This window comes from Ranitomeya imitator, chromosome 1, assembly GCF_032444005.1.
Source record: "Ranitomeya imitator isolate aRanImi1 chromosome 1, aRanImi1.pri, whole genome shotgun sequence".
Taxonomy (NCBI): domain Eukaryota; kingdom Metazoa; phylum Chordata; class Amphibia; order Anura; family Dendrobatidae; genus Ranitomeya; species Ranitomeya imitator.
Genome location: NC_091282.1, coordinates 962701201 through 962718777, shown reverse-complemented (window position 1 = coordinate 962718777; position 17577 = coordinate 962701201).

The following is a 17577-nucleotide window of genomic DNA, read 5'->3' as shown; positions in this document are numbered from 1 at the left end:
TGAAAAAATAAAAAAAAATCAGTGGGAGATTAATATTGGCCTTTCTGCTTGTGTGCCAGTCCTGACTCCTGGGTGTGCCATCTCTGTCTCTCAAATAGTGGGCCATAGAAAGCCTATTTTTTTTTATTTGGTTTCTAAATTCTCCCTGAAAAAATTAAAAAAAAATCAGTGGGAGATTAATATTGGCCTTTCTGCTTGTGTGCCAGTCCTGACTCCTGGGTGTGCCATCTCTGTCTCTCAAATAGTGTGCCATAGAAAGCCTATTTTTTTTTTTTTTTGGTTTCTAAATTTTCCCTGAAAAAAATCAATTTTTTTATTTGGTTTCTAAATTTTCCCTGAAAAAAATTAAAAAAAATCAGTGGGAGATTAATATTGGCCTTTCTGCTTGTGTGCCAGTCCTGACTCCTGGGTGTGCCATCTCTCTCTCTCAAATAGTGGGCCATAGAAAGCCTATTTTTTTTAATTTGTTTTCTAAATTCTCCCTGAAAAAATAAAAAAAAATCAGTGGGAGATTAATATTGGCCTTTCTGCTTGTGTGCCAGTCCAGACTCCTGGGTGTGCCATCTCTCTCTCTCAAATAGTGGGCCATAGAAAGCCAATTTTTTTTTTATTTGGTTTCTAAATTCTCCCTGAAAAAATCAATTTTTTTTATTTGGTTTCTAAATTCTCCCTGAAAAAATAAAAAAAAATCTGTGGGAGATTAATATTGGCCTTTCTGCTTGTGTGCCAGTCCTGACTCCTGGGTGTGCCATCTCTCTCTCTCAAATAGTGGGCCATAGAAAGCCTTTTTTTTAATTTGGTTTCTAAATTCTCAATGAAAAAATAAAAAAAAAATCAGTGGGAGATTAATATTGGCCTTTCTGCTTGTGTTGCAAATCCTGACTCCTGGGTGTGCCATCTCTGTCTCTCAAATAGTGGGCCATAGAAAGCCTCTTTTTTGGGGGGGTTTCTAAATTCTCCCAGAAAAAATCAATTCTTTTAATTTGGTTTCTAAATTCTCCCTGAAAAAATAAAAAAAAAATCAGTGGGAGATTAATATTGGCCATTCTGCTTGTATGCCATTCCTGACTCCTGGGTGAACTCAACACTGCACATGCTTCAGAGACTGTGCGAACAGAGGCGGGCTGTAATGTTTTTGTGGGAGGATACGCATACACGGGCAGGCAGTAGGATGGCAGACATGGAGTTGTCAGGTGTGCAGTGGTCGAAGATACAAGACATGTGTCAAGTCCGTCAGTGTTTTGAGGAATGCACACGGCTGGTTAGTGCAGACAACGCCATAATAAGCATGAGCATCCCCCTAATGCGCCTGCTGATGCAAAGTTTGACGCACATAAAGGATCAGGCATCTGCAGCAGAGGAAGAGGAAAGCCTTGATGACAGTCAGCCATTGTCTGGTCAGGGCAGTGTACAGGACGAGGTAGCGGGCGAAGAGGAGGTGGAGGACGAGGAGGATGATGGGGATGAGTATATTTTTAATGAGGAAGCTTTCCCGGGGCCACTGGAAATTGGTGGCGTGGCAAGGCCGGGTTCTGGTTTTTTGAGGGACACAGGTGACGTAGATTTGCCTGAAACTGCCCCTCAACCAAGCACAACCGCAGATTTGACAACTGGAAGTTTGGCACACATGGCGGATTATGCCTTATGTATCCTCAAAAGGGACACACGCATTACGAAAATGATGAACGATGACGATTACTGGTTGGCCTGCCTCCTTGATCCTCGCTATAAAGGCAAATTGCTAAATATTATGCCACATGAGACCTTGGAACTAATATTAGCAACCAAACAATCAACTCATGTTGACCGTTTGCTTCAGGCATTCCCAGCACACAGCGCCCGTGATCGTTCTCACACGAGCTGCAGGGGGCAGCAGACCAGAAGTGTTAGAGGTGCAGAAATCAGAAGTGGCGTTGGACAGAGGGGTTTTCTGACCAGGTTGTGGAGTGATTTTGCTATGAACGCAGACAGGACAGGTACTGCTGCATCAATTCAAAGTGACAGGAGACAACATTTGTCCAGTATGGTTACTAACTATTTTTCATCCCTTATCGATGTTCTACCTCAACCGTCATTCCCATTTGATTACTGGGCATCCAAATTAGACACCTGGCCAGAATTGGCAGAATATGCATTGCAGGAGCTTGCTTGCCCGGCAGCTAGTGTCCTATCAGAAAGAGTATTCAGTGCTGCAGGTTCAATATTAACCGAAAAAAGGACTTGTCTGGCTACCCAAAATGTTGATGATCTAACCTTCATTAAAATGAACCACAACTGGATTTTGAATTCTTTTGCCCCACCTTGCCCGGCCGACACCTAGCTTTCCTATGAAAAGGTATTGCCTGTGGACTACTCTGAATGACTTTACCAATCTCGTAATTTGCAGCAACTGATTGTCCAGCATACGACATGTTTACACCTCCCTAAATGGCCAAACTCCCCACACGGGGCCGTGGTATCGCCACTTGGCGCAAGCACCCGTGAGAGTGCTGTTTGTCTGAAGAGGTGGGTGTGCCCGCTTTTGGTCGATGGCACTGCCACTGGGTCCCTCATAGTACAATAAAGTGTCTCTGGCGGTGGTGGTGTGCACCCAACGTCAGACACACTGTTGTAACATGAGGGGCCCTGTGTTAGGACTGGCGGAACGCACCAAGAAAGGTGATATAGATGCGTTCGCAGTCCGGGGTCCACCGTGCAGGTGAAAACCTGCTGCTAGTAAATACAGGCTATATGGCGGTACACTAAAGTATATACACGTGGGTTCAACCTCACCCAGCGTGAAGGGAGCAATCCTGTTGCGTCACAGGATCGCGGTACCGCACCTAAAGCGCGAGCGAGTAGTCAGCGTACTTAGCCCCAACTGGGATTGAAGTCCGATTAGACCCTCGCTGGCACTACACCGCAACTGGGTGTGTAAGGTAACTAAATATAAATATATGAATGCACAGGAGTGCGAGCAATGCCGCACTGACGGACGCCACCAACCACACTGGCTTGGGTATGGAAAGCGCAAGGCAAGCGCACGGCGCCGTACAGGCGGACACAGCAAGAGGACGCTGCAATGTGTGTTTCGTGCTGTTGGATAAGTCGCGTGCTAGATTAGCAAACATACACCTTCCGCGAACAGACATTCAATAGGGAGGGTTATTTAAAGAGCGACTTTCACTCACAACACACACACATATTTACAAGACAATACTAGCGCATGGCCGTGCGGTCATGCGCAGTTTATATAGTTGCAGCACAGGAAGTGGCTACAGAACTTTTGCCCTTCCAAGACCTGCCAAAAGGACCAATGGGATGTGCTGCAGCACCTGAGCATGTGACCCTCGATCTCCAACAGGAGAACTTGCCCTGGGCATGCTCAGTGCGTGCAAACAAGGACTTAGATCCAGAAACGTCCACTCGCCGCTGCCCAGCACTGGCCTTAATGGCAGAAGCAGGAAAAGCAGCAGCAACTCTTCGCACAGAGTCAGACTGAGCGAGACGCTGGGATCGACGTCCCTGCTGAGCAGACTCCACTGCGGCTGGAGGAGAATGGGAAACCGCAGCGGAGACGGATCGAGATTTCCCCTGTGCAGCAGAGGAAACTCGACTCCTAACATTACCCCCCTCCTAGGGCCCCCCCCTCCTTGGGCCTCGCTACGTTCGAAGGCAGCAATGAGCTGCGGAGCCCGAATGTGCTCAACAGGCTCCCAGGACCTGTCCTCGGGACCATAACCCTTCCAGTCCACCAAATAAAATTTTTTACCACGCACCACCTTGCACCCCAAAATAGCGTTCACCTCATAATCGTCCGTAGACGAACCCGATGTCCCAGCAGATGACTCGGAGAATCGGGACATATACACGGGTTTCAAGAGGGACACATGAAAGGTGTCGGTGATACCCAGGCGTGGCGGAAGGGCCAAACGATAGACCACAGGATTAACCTGCTCGAGGACCTTGAATGGGCCCAAGTAGCAAGGAGCAAATTTAGTGGACTCAACTCGCAGCCTGATGTTACGGGCGGAGAGCCACACCAAGTCGCCAGGAGCAAAGGTCGGAGCGGGGCGCCGATGAGCATCGGCGGAGGACCTCATTCTCTCCTTAGAGGCCTGAATGGCATCCTGAGTGCGGTCCCAAATATCCCGTGCCTCCACAGCCCAGTCTGCCACCCTGGAGTCGGCGGAAGACACGGGCATAGGCACAGGTACCCGTGGATGCTGACCATAGTTGAGGAGGAATGGGGTTTGTCCAGTGGAGTCGGCTACGGCGTTGTTCAGTGCAAACTCTGCCCATGATAGCAAGGATGCCCAGTCATCCTGCCTGGCTGAAACAAAATGTCGCAGGTATGTGACCAAGGTCTGGTTGTCCCTCTCTACCAATCCATTCGTCTCGGGATGATAAGCGGACGAGAGATTCAACTCAATACTGAGAAGACGACAGAGCTCTCTCCAGAACCGAGACGCAAACTGGGGACCCCGGTCACTGACAATTTTGTCTGGCATACCATGCAGGCGGAAGATATGTCTAATGAACAACGCTGCCAAGGCCCGTGCAGAAGGTAACCGTGGTAGCGGCACCAAATGCACCATTTTTGAGAAATGATCGGTGATGACCCAAATGATGGTACAGCCGCGAGACTTGGGCAAACCCACAACAAAGTCCATCCCGACCATCTCCCAGGGCCTATCTGCCACCGGCAGGGGATAGAGCAAACCAGCTGGCCTTTGACGCGGAGATTTATTTTTGGCGCAGGAGACACACGCCAGAACATAATCCCTGACATCCCGGACCATATGCGGCCACCAGTACGTCCTCGCCAGTAGCTCAGATGTCCTCTTTGTCCCAAAGTGTCCACCCACCCTGGACGAATGAGCCCAAGAGAGAACCTCCGGTCGCAAATTAATGGGCACAAAAGTCTTGCCCGGAGGCACAGACTCTAGCGAAACCGGCGCCACGGTTCTCAGGCTCTCGGAAGGGACAATAAGCCGAGGCTCCTCTTCCTCCTCCTCAGTTGACATAAGGGAGCGAGAGAGAGCGTCAGCACGGATATTCTTCTCCCCGGCGAGATAATGAAGAGAAAAGTGGAACCAGGAGAAGAACAGGGACCATCTGGCCTGGCGAGAATTTAGCCGCTGGGCTGTCTGCAAATAGACCAAATTTTTGTGGTCCGTGTAAACTTGGAAGGGAAACCGCGCACCTTCCAGAAGGTGTCTCCACTCCGAAAAGGCCAACTTCATTGCTAGCAACTCCCTGTCCCCGATGGAGTAGTTCCTCTCCGCTGGCGTGAAGGTCTTAGAGAAGAAGAAGCATGGATGCTTCCGACCTTGAGCATCCTTTTGGTAGAGGACTGCTCCAGCACCAACGGACGAGGCATCCACCTCCATTAGGAAAGGCTTATCCACATCGGGACGATGTAAGATGGGAGCGCTAGCAAAGTGGGACTTAATAGAAGTGAAGGCCTTTGAGACCTCTTCCGACCACAATTTGGGGTTTGCTTCCTTCTTGGTGAGGGCTACCAAGGGAGCTACCAGAGTTGAGAAGTGGGGAATGAACTGGCGGTAATAGTTTATGAACCCCATAAAGCGCTGCACCGCTTTAAGAGAATGGGGCTCTTGCCAGTCCATCACAGCCTGTAGTTTGGCAGGATCCATAGCCAATCCCTGGGCGGAGATGATATAGCCCAGGAAAGGTAAGGACTCCTGCTCAAACACACACTTCTCCAACTTCGCATAAAGAGAGTTTGCCCGTAGGAGGTCGAAGACTTTGCCAACATCTCTCCGGTGGGAGTCAATATCAGGAGAAAAGATGAGAATATCATCCAGATAGACTACCACCGAGGTGGAAAGCATATCCCGGAAGATGTCGTTGACAAAGTCTTGGAAAACGGCAGGTGCATTACAGAGCCCGAAGGGCATCACCAGATACTCATAGTGCCCATCTCTGGTGTTAAATGCCGTTTTCCACTCGTCCCCCTCACGGATACGAATCAGATTATAAGCACCCCGCAGATCTAGTTTAGTAAACACTCTAGCTCCCCGAAGCCTATCGAAAAGCTCAGATATCAACGGCAAAGGGTACTTGTTCTTAACTGTGATAGCATTAAGACCCCTGTAGTCTATGCATGGACGTAGTTCTCTATTCTTCTTCTGCACGAAAAAGAACCCTGCCCCAGCAGGTGACACTGACTTCCTGATGAACCCTCTTGCCAGATTCTCTTGTATGTGCTGAGACATTGCCTCCGTTTCTGGGAGAGATAATGGATAGACTCGACCCCGGGGAGGCTCAGCACCAGGCAAGAGATCAATAGGACAGTCATAGGGGCGATGGGGCGGAAGAGTCTCCGCTGCCTTTTTGGAGAACACGTCTGCATAAGACCAATATTGCTTGGGGAGAGAGGAGAGATCTGCGGGTACCTCTGTAGTAGTAACCTGAACGCACTCTCGATGACACCTGTTCCCACAAGATTCACCCCATCCCAGAATTCTGCCTGAGGACCACTCGATGTGAGGAGAGTGGTACCGTAACCAAGGTATCCCCAAGAGAACCTCATCAATTCCCTCAGGAATGACGAGTAGAGATATAATCTCCTGATGAGATGGTGACATGGACAGAGTGAAAGGGATAGTTTGATGTGTAATCTGTGTGGGCAGTGTCGACCCATTCACCACTCGTACCGTTACTGGTTGAGATAGCATGACCAGAGGAATTGCGTGACGTTGGGCGAAGGCTGAAGACATAAAATTGCCCTCCGCCCCAGAATCCACGCAGAGTTCTACCGAGTGAGAGGATGAGCCCAATGTTATTGTCCCCTTAAAGGACAATTTGGAGGCAAATGTCGCCGTGTCTAATGCACCTCCACCAACTACCACTAGACGCTGACGTTTCCTCGACCGCTGGAGACATCTGGAGGCAAGATGTCCAGACTGTTGGCAAAGATGACAAATCTGGAGTGCACGAGCGGTCCGGGACTTAGATCCTGCTCGAGACTCTACCACAGGCTCATGGGGCTCAGGAGCCTGGTCTGGAGATTCCAAAGGTTTGGCGAAGGTGGGAGCCAGCCGAAACCTCTGCCTACACTGGGCTCGCTCTAACCTCCGCTCGTGAAAACGGAGATCAATTCGAGTGGATAGAGTTATTAATTCCTCCAGTGTGGTGGGAATCTCCCTAGTGGCCAGGGCGTCCTTAACGTGGTCAGCCAGCCCCCTCCAAAATATTGGAATGAGGGCTTTATCCGACCACTCCAGCTCAGATGCTAAGGTGCGGAAGTGGACGGCAAAATGACTGACCAAGGACGAGCCCTGAGTCAATGCCAACAATTGGAGCGCCGTATCATGGGTGACACGAGGTCCCAAAAATACCTGTTTCAGAGTGTTCAGAAACAACGGAGCACTCTGCACCACATGATCGCTACGCTCCCATAGCGGCGTAGCCCACTGCAACGCTCTGTCCGACAGAAGAGACACTATAAATCCCACCTTAGCCCGCTCTGTAGGGAAACGAGAGGCCAGAAGCTCGAGATGGATAGAGCACTGACTCACGAAACCCCTACAAGACTTACTGTCACCAGAGAATTTCTCTGGAAGCGGGAGGCGAGTTAGAGTCGGGACAAGAGCGGCAGTGGACAAGGTGGCTGCAGCAACACTAGCAGCCTGTACAGCGACAGCAGTGACATCCACAGCTGAGGTTGAACGCTCAAGAGCCGCCAACCTTTCCTCCAGCTGCTGGATGTACCGCTGTGAACGCTGATCGTCCATCATTTACTAGCCAGACCCTGGCGCTAGTATTATGTTAGGACTGGCGGAACGCACCAAGAAAGGTGATATAGATGCGTTCGCAGTCCGGGGTCCACCGTGCAGGTGAAAACCTGCTGCTAGTAAATACAGGCTATATGGCGGTACACTAAAGTATATACACGTGGGTTCAACCTCACCCAGCGTGAAGGGAGCAATCCTGTTGCGTCACAGGATCACGGTACCGCACCTAAAGCGCGAGCGAGTAGTCAGCGTTAGGGTTGAGCGAAACGGGTCGAACATTTTCAAAAGTCGCCGACTTTTGGCTAAGTCGGGGTTTCATGAAACCCGATCCGACCCCTGTGCGGGGTCGGCCATGCGGTACGCGACTTTCGCGCCAAAGTCGCGTTTCAATGACGCGAAAAGCGCCATTTCTCAGCCAATGAAGGTAAACGCAGAGTGTGGGCAGCGTGATGACATAGGTCCTGGTCCCCACCATCTTAGAGAAGGGCATTGCAGTGATTGGCTTGCTGTCTGCGACGTCACAGGGGCTATAAAGAGGCGTTCCCGCCGACCGCCATCTTACTGCTGCTGATCTGAGCTTAGGGAGAGGTTGCTGCCGCTTTGTCAGAAGCAGGGATAGCGTTAGGCAGGGTCCATTAACCACAAAACCGCTTGTGCTGCAGCGATTTGCACTGTCCAACACCACCCTCGGTGTGCAGGGACAGTGGAAGTTTTTTTTTTTTTTTTTTTCCCCTCAGCGCTGTAGCTCATTGGGCTGCCCTAGAAGGCTCCCTGATAGCTGCATTGCTGTGTGTACGCCGCTGTGCAAACCAACTGCTTTTTTCAAAGCACAAATCCTCTTGTTCCTTCCTTTCTGCACAGCTATCTTTTTTGTTTGTCCACACTTTTTATTTCATTTGTGCATCAGTCCACTCCTTATTGCTGCCTGCCATACCTGGCTGAGATTACTGCAGGCAGGGAGATAGTAGCTGCCTGCCATACCTGGCTGAGATTACTGCAGGCAGGGAGATAGTAATTGTAGGACATTCCCTGTTTTTTTTTTTTTTTTTTTTTTGGTGGGAGATTAAGATTGGCAATTTGGCATTTCTGCTAGAGTGCCATCCCTGTGTGTGCCATCTCTCTCACATAGTGGGCCATAGAAAGCCTTTTCATTTTTCTGTATTTTTTTTTGTGGGGTGTATAAATTCTCCCTGATAAAAATACAGTGGGAGATTAATATTGGCCTTTGGGCTTGTGTGCCAGTCCTGAGTGTGCCATCTCTCTCACAAATAGTGGGCCATAGAAAGCCTATTTTATTTTTTTTGGGGTTTTATAAATTCTCCCTGAAAAAAAGGGAGATTAATATTGGCCTCTGGGCTTGTGTGCCAGTCCTGAGCGTGCCATCTGTGCCAGCCCTGAGCGTGCCATCTCTCTCACAAATAGTGGGCCATAGAAAGCCTATTTATTTTTTTTTTTGGTTTTATAAATTCTCCCTGAAAAAAAGGGAGATTAATATTGGCCTCTGGGCTTGTGTGCCAGTCCTGAGCGTGCCATCTGTGCCAGCCCTGAGCGTGCCATCTCTCTCACAAATAGTGGGCCATAGAAAGCCTATTTAATTTTTTTTTTTGTTTTATAAATTTTCCCTGAAAAAAGGGAGATTAATATTGGCCTCTGGGCTTGTGTGCCAGTCCTGAGCGTGCCATCTGTGCCAGCCCTGAGCGTGCCATCTCTCTCACAAATAGTGGGCCATAGAAAGCCTATTTAATTTTTTTTTTTGTTTTATAAATTTTCCCTGAAAAAAGGGAGATTAATATTGGCCTCTGGGCTTGTGTGCCAGTTGTGAGCGTGCCATCTGTGCCAGTCCTGAGCGTGCCATCTCTCTCACAAATAGTGGGCCATAGAAAGCCTATTTAAATTTTTTTTTGGTTTTATAAATTCTCCCAGAAAAAAAGGGAGATTAATATTGGCCTCTGGGCTTCTGTGCCAGTCCTGAGCGTGCCATCTGTGCCAGTCCTGAGCGTCCCATCTCTCTCACAAATAGTGGGCCATAGAAAGCCTATTTTATTTTTTTTGGGGGTTTTATAAATTCTCCCTGAAAAAAAGGGAGATTAATATTGGCCTCTGGGCTTGTGTGCCAGTCCTGAGCGTGCCATCTGTGCCAGCCCTGAGCGTGCCATCTCTCTCACAAATAGTGGGCCATAGAAAGCCTATTTATTTTTTTTTTTGTTTTATAAATTTTCCCTGAAAAAAGGGAGATTAATATTGGCCTCTGGGCTTGTGTGCCAGTTGTGAGCGTGCCATCTGTGCCAGTCCTGAGCGTGCCATCTCTCTCACAAATAGTGGGCCATAGAAAGCCTATTTAAATTTTTTTTTGGTTTTATAAATTCTACCAGAAAAAAAGGGAGATTAATATTGGCCTCTGGGCTTCTGTGCCAGTCCTGAGCGTGCCATCTGTGCCAGTCCTGAGCGTCCCATCTCTCTCACAAATAGTGGGCCATAGAAAGCCTATTTTTTTTTTTTTTTGGGTTTTAGAAATTCTCCCTGGAAAAAAAAAGGGAGATTAATATTGCCCTTTGGGCTTGTGTGCCAGTACTAAGCGTTCCATCTCTCTCTCTCTCTCTCTCAGTCAGTGGGCCATAGAACGCCTATTTTTGGTTTTATTTGTTTTCTAAATTCTCCCTGAAAAAATCATTTTATTTTATTTGGTTTCTAAATTCTTCCTGATAAAATCACATTTTTTTTATTATTTTTTTTTCTAAAGTCTCCCTGAAAAAAAAAAAAAAAAACAGTGGGAGATTAATATTGGCCTTTCTGCTTGTGTGCCAGTCTTGACTCCTGGGTGCGTCATCTCTCAGTCAGTGGGCCATAGAACGCCTATTTTTGGTTTTATTTGTTTTCTAAATTCTCCCTGAAAAAATCATTTTATTTTATTTGGTTTCTAAATTCTTCCTGATAAAATCACATTTTTTTTATTATTTTTTTTTCTAAAGTCTCCCTGAAAAAAAAAAAAAAAAACAGTGGGAGATTAATATTGGCCTTTCTGCTTGTGTGCCAGTCTTGACTCCTGGGTGCGTCATCTCTCAGTCAGTGGGCCATAGAACGCCTATTTTTGGTTTTATTTGTTTTATAAATTCTCCCAGAAAAAATCATTTTATTTTATTTGGTTTCTAAATTCTTCCTGATAAAATCATATTTTTTTTATTATTTTTTTTCTAAAGTCTCCCTGAAAAAAAAAAAAAAAAAACAACCAAAAAAAACAGTGGGAGATTAATATTGGCCTTTCTGCTTGTGTGCCAGTCTTGACTCCTGGGTGTGCCATCTCTCTCTCTCTCTCTCTCTCTCTCTCTCTCTCTCTCTCTCCAATTGTGGTCCATAGAAAGCCTATATTTTTTTTCCTTGATTTGGGTTCTAAAATCTACCAGAGAAAATAACTACATCAATCATTGGTAGAAAAATATTGGCCTCTGGGTTTGTGTGCCACTCCTGACTCCTGTGTGCGTCATCTCTCAGTCAGTGGGCCATAGAACGCCTATTTTTGTTTTTATTTGTTTTATAAATTCTCCCTGAAAAAATCATTTTATTTTATTTGGTTTCTAAATTCTTCCTGATAAAATCATATTTTTTTTATTATTTTTTTTTCTAAAGTCTCCCTGAAAAAAAAAAAAAAAAAAAAAACAGTGGGAGATTAATATTGGCCTTTCTGCTTGTGTGCCAGTCTTGACTCCTGGGTGTGCCATCTCTCTCTCTCTCTCTCTCTCCAATTGTGGTCCATAGAAAGCCTACATTTTTTTTCCTTGATTTGGGTTCCAAAATCTACCAGAGAAAATAACTCCATCAATCATTGGTAGAAAAATATTGGCCTCTGGGCTTGTGTGCCACTCCTGATTCCTGTGTGCGTCATCTCTCACTCAGTGGCCCATAGAAAGCATATAGTTTGTTACATTTGTTTTCTAAATTCTCCCTGCAAAAATCTTTTTTTTTTTTTTGGGGGGGTTTCTAAAGTGTTCCTGAAAAAAATAAAAATAAAAAAAAAATAATAGTGTGACATTAATATTAACATTTGTGCTTCAGTGACAGTCCTGCGTGTGGGGCATCTCTCTAATTTGCAGCCACCAAAAAAAGAGTGTGTAACATTGGGCCTGATTTTCGCTGTGGTCTCACCAACCTGTAAAGGGGTAGCTAAATCATACTGAAGTTATAGCTCACCGTGTAAGTTGTGTGACTGCAACAAATAACGTTAGTTTGGTTACGTTTTTAAAACAATGAGGAAGTCTAGTGGAAGAGGTCGTGGCCGGGGGCGTTCATTGTCAGCTGGTAATGAGGGTAGTGGTAGTGGTGGAGCATCAGGTGGTCGTGGGGGAAAAAATATTGCACCTAAGTCTGGAGCTGTGGAGCCAGGTTCGTCGTCCGGCTACACAAGGCCTCGAACGCTCCCTTTTCTGGGATTAGGAAAACCGCTTTTAAAGCCGGAGCAGCAAGAGCAAGTTTTGGCTTATCTTGCTGACTCAGCCTCTAGCTCTTTTGCCTCATCTCGTGAAACTGGTAAAAGTAAAAGCAGCGCGTCGTTAGTGGATGTTCACGGTCAGGGACAAGTCACTTCCTTGTCCTCTTCAGCAAAAACAACAACAGAGAAGAATGCAGCAGGCGACACAACGGGTTACTCCATGGAGCTCTTTACACATACCGTCCCTGGCTTAGAAAGTGAAGCAGTTAACAGTCCATGCCCATTACAAATTGAATCTGACATGGAGTGCACTGACGCACAGCCACAGCCAGACTACTATGCTGGTCCTTTGACTCAGACCACAACATTGCCCTCGCAGGGTGCTGATCAAGAATCAGACCCTGATGAGACTATGTTGCCCCATCACGAACGCTATACCACCGAACGACACGGTGACACAGACGAAGTTGCGCAGGAGGTACAAGAAGAGTTATTAGATGACCCAGTTCTTGACCCCGATTGGCAGCCATTGGGGGAACAGGGTGCAGGCGGCAGCAGTTCTGAAGCAGAGGAGGAGGAGGGGCCGCAGCAGGCATCAACATCGCCACAGGTTCCATCTGCCGGGCCCGTATCTTGCCCAAAACGCGTGGCAAAGCCAAAACCTGGTGGAGGACAGCGTGGCCATCCGGTTAAAGCTCAGTCTGCAATGCCTGAAAAGGTATCCGATGCTAGAAAGAGTGCAGTCTGGCATTTTTTTAAACAACATCCAATTGATCAGCGCAAAGTCATCTGTCAAAAATGTTCTACTTCCTTAAGCAGAGGTCAGAATCTGAAAAGTCTCAATACTAGTTGCATGCATAGACATTTAACCACCATGCATTTGAAAGCTTGGACTAACTACCAAACGTCCCTTAAGGTTGTTGCACCCTCGGCCAATGAAGCTAGTCATCAACGCAACATCCCTTCCGGCAGTGTAGGACCACCATTTAGCGCACCACCTGCTGTATCTGTGCAGGTATCTTTGCCAGGCCAAAGCAGTCAGGGTCAGGGAATCACCAGTTTCGTAGTAGGAAACACTGCATCTAGGGCACCGGCGGCAACAATACCATCTCCCACCGTCTCTCAGTCTGCCATGTCCACCGGCACCCCCGCTAGTTCCACGATCTCCAGCTCTCCAGTCCAGCTCACCCTACATGAGACTATGGTTAGAAAAAGGAAATACTTAGCCTCGCATCCGCGTACACAGGGTTTGAACGCCCACATAGCTAGACTAATCTCGTTAGAGATGATGCCCTACCGGTTAGTTGAAAGCGAAGCTTTCAAAGACCTGATGGACTACGCTGTACCACGCTACGAGCTACCCAGTCGACACTTTTTTTCCAGAAAAGCCATCCCAGCCCTCCACCAGCATGTTAAAGAGCGCATCGTCCATGCACTCAGGCAATCTGTGAGCACAAAGGTGCACCTGACAACAGATGCATGGACCAGTAGGCATGGCCAGGACGTTACGTGTCCATCACGGCACACTGGGTAAATGTGGTGGATTCAGGGTCCACAGGGGACAGCAAGTTTGGGACAGTTCTGCCTAGCCCACGGTCTAGTAAACAGTTGTCTGTAGCCGTTCGCACCCCCTCCTCCTCCTCCTCCTCGTCCTCCTGCAGAAGCAAGAGCTCGTCCACAGACCGCAGTCGCACAAACACTCCATCCGCACCTGCCACTGTTGCACACCAGGTCTCCCATTATGGGGCAGCTACTGGCATACGTCAGCAGGCTGTATTGGCTATGAAGTGTTTGGGCGACAATAGACACACCGCGGAAGTTCTGTCAGAGTTCTTGCAGCAAGAAACGCAGTCGTGGCTGGGCACTGTAGATCTTGAGGCAGGCAAGGTAGTGAGTGATAACGGAAGGAATTTCATGGCTGCCATCTCCCTTTCCCAACTGAAACACATTCCTTGCCTGGCTCACACCTTAAACCTGGTGGTGCAGTGCTTCCTGAAAAGTTATCCGGGGTTATCCGACCTGCTCCTCAAAGTGCGTGGACTTTGCGCACATATCCGCCGTTCGCCTGTACACTCCAGCCGTATGCAGACCTATCAGCGTTCTTTGAACCTTCCCCAGCATCGCCTAATCATAGACGTTGCAACAAGGTGGAACTCAACACTGCACATGCTTCAGAGACTGTGCGAACAGAGGCGGGCTGTTATGTTTTTGTGGGAGGATACACATACACGGGCAGGCAGTAGGATGGCAGACATGGAGTTGTCAGGTGTGCAGTGGTCGAAGATTCAAGACATGTGTCAAGTCCTTCAGTGTTTTGAGGAATGCACACGGCTGGTTAGTGCAGACAACGCCATAATAAGCATGAGCATCCCCCTAATGCGTCTGCTGATGCAAAGTTTGACGCACATAAAGGATCAGGCGTCTGCACCAGAGGAAGAGGAAAGCCTTGATGACAGTCAGTGATTGTCTGGTCAGGGCAGTGTACATGACGAGGTACCGGGCGAAGAGGAGGTGGAGGATGAGGAGGATGATGGGGATGAGTATATTTTTAATGAGGAAGCTTTCCCGGGGGCACGGGAAATTGGTGGCGTGGCAAGGCCGGGTTCTGGTTTTTTGAGGGACACAAGTGACGTAGATTTGCCTGCAACTGCCCCTCAACCAAGCACAACCGCAGATTTGACAACGGGAACTTTGGCCCACATGGCGGATTATGCCTTGCGTATCCTCAAAAGGGACACACGCATTACAAAAATGATGAACGATGACGATTACTGGTTGGCCTGCCTCCTTGATCCTCGCTATAAAGGCAAATTGCAAAATATTATGCCACATGAGAACTTGGAACTAATATTAGCAACAAAACAATCAACTCTTGTTGACCGTTTGCTTCTGGCATTCCCTGCACACAGCGCCCGTGATCGTTCTCACACGAGCTCCAGTGGCCAGCAGACCAGAGGTGTTAGAGGGGCAGAAATCAGAAGTGGCGTTGGCCAGAGGGGTTTTCTGACCAGGTTGTGGAGTGATTTTTCTATGACCGCAGACAGGACAGGTACTGCAGCATCAATTCAAAGTGACAGGAGACAACATTTGTCCAGTATGGTTACAAACTATTTTTCATCCCTTATCGACGTTCTCCCTCAACCGTCATTCCCATTTGATTACTGGGCATCCAAATTAGACACCTGGCCAGAATTGGCAGAATATGCATTGCAGGAGCTTGCTTGCCCGGCAGCTAGTGTCCTATCAGAAAGAGTATTCAGTGCTGCAGGTTCAATACTAACAGAAAAAAGGACTCGTCTGGCTACCCAAAATGTAGATGATCTAACCTTCATTAAAATGAACCACAACTGGATTTCAAAATCTTTTGCCCCACCCTGCCCGGCTGACACCTAGCTTTCCTATGAAAAGGTCTTGCCTGTGGACTATTCTGAATGACTTTTCCAATCTCGTAATTTTCTTCACCTGATTGTCCAGCATACGACATGTTTCCACCTCACGAAATGGCCAAACTCCCCACACGGGGCCGTGCTATCGCCACTTTGCGCTTGGACCCTTGAGAGTGCTGTTTGTCTGAAGAGGTGGGTGTGGCCGCTTTTGGTCGACGGCACTGCCACTGGGTCCCTCATAGTACAATAAAGTGTCTCTGGCGGTGGTGGTGCGCACCCAACGTCAGACACACCGTTGTAATATGAGGGGCCCTGTGCCTGTAACGCCGGCCACAAGACAGTTCCCCCCCCCAGCTCAAACAGTGCTCTACCACTAGCAAAATTATCTCTCACAGCTTCACCAATGTGTAGTCTAGGCGCTGACATCCTTCAATGCCTGGCACTGACAATACCATTGTTTTGACATTTTTGTTATGTTAGGCCTTCGAAGCCTGTCTGCGGTCCCTTCTTTCTACAACTACTACACTGACCAGGCCACTGCTGGCCGTGTTACCCTGGAACCAATTTAAAAGTGCCTACAGTCAGCCCAATTTTGTTATGTTAGGCCTTCGAAGACTGTCTGCCGTCACTCCTTCCACTAGACTTCCACTGACCATACACTGCTGCCCATGTACCCCTGGAACCAATTTAAAGTGCCTATAGCCAGCCCAATTTTGTTATGTTAGGCCTTGGAAGCCTGTCTGCGGTCACTCCTTCCACTAGACTTCCACTGACCAGACCACTGCTGCCCGTGTACCCCTGGAACCAATTTAAAAGTGCCTACAGCCAGCCCAAGTTTGTTATGTTAGGCCTTGGAAGCCTGTCTGCGGTCACTCCTTCCACTAGGCCTCCACTGACCACACCACTGCTGTCCGTGTACCCCTGGAACCAATTTAAAATTGCCTACAGCCATGTGTTATTATTTTAGGCCTTCGATGCCTGTCTGCGGTCACTCCTTCCACTAGGCCTCCACTGAGCACACCACTGCTGTCCGTGTACCCCTGGAACCAATTTAAAATTGCCTACAGCCAGCCCAATTTTTTTATTTTAGGCCTTCGATGCCTGTCTGCGGTCCATTCTTTCAACTACTACTACACTGACCAGGTCACTGCTGCCCGTGTACCCCTGGAACCAATTTAAAATTGCCTACAGCCATGTGTTATTATTTTAGGCCTTCGATGCCTGTCTGCGGTCACTCCTTCCACTAGGCCTCCACTGACCACACCACTGCTGTCCGTGTACCCCTGGAACCAATTTAAAATTGCCTACAGCCATGTGTTATTATTTTAGGCCTTCGATGCCTGTCTGCGGTCACTCCTTCCACTAGGCCTCCACTGACCACACCACTGCTGCCCGTGTACCCCTGGAACCAATTTAAAATTGCCTACAGCCAGCCCAATTTTTTTATTTTAGGCCTTCGATGCCTGTCTGCGGTCCATTCTTTCAACTACTACTACACTGACCAGGTCACTGCTGCCCGTGTACCCCTGGAACCAATTTAAAATTGCCTACAGCCATGTGTTATTATTTTAGGCCTTCGATGCCTGTCTGCGGTCACTCCTTCCACTAGGCCTCCACTGACCACACCACTGCTGTCCGTGTACCCCTGGAACCAATTTAAAATTGCCTACAGCCATGTGTTATTATTTTAGGCCTTCGATGCCTGTCTGCGGTCACTCCTTCCACTAGGCCTCCACTGAGCACACCACTGCTGTCCGTGTACCCCTGGAACCAATTTAAAATTGCCTACAGCCAGCCCAATTTTTTTATTTTAGGCCTTCGATGCCTGTCTGCGGTCCATTCTTTCAACTACTACTACACTGACCAGGTCACTGCTGCCCGTGTACCCCTGGAACCAATTTAAAATTGCCTACAGCCATGTGTTATTATTTTAGGCCTTCGATGCCTGTCTGCGGTCACTCCTTCCACTAGGCCTCCACTGACCACACCACTGCTGCCCGTGTACCCCTGGAACCAATTTAAAATT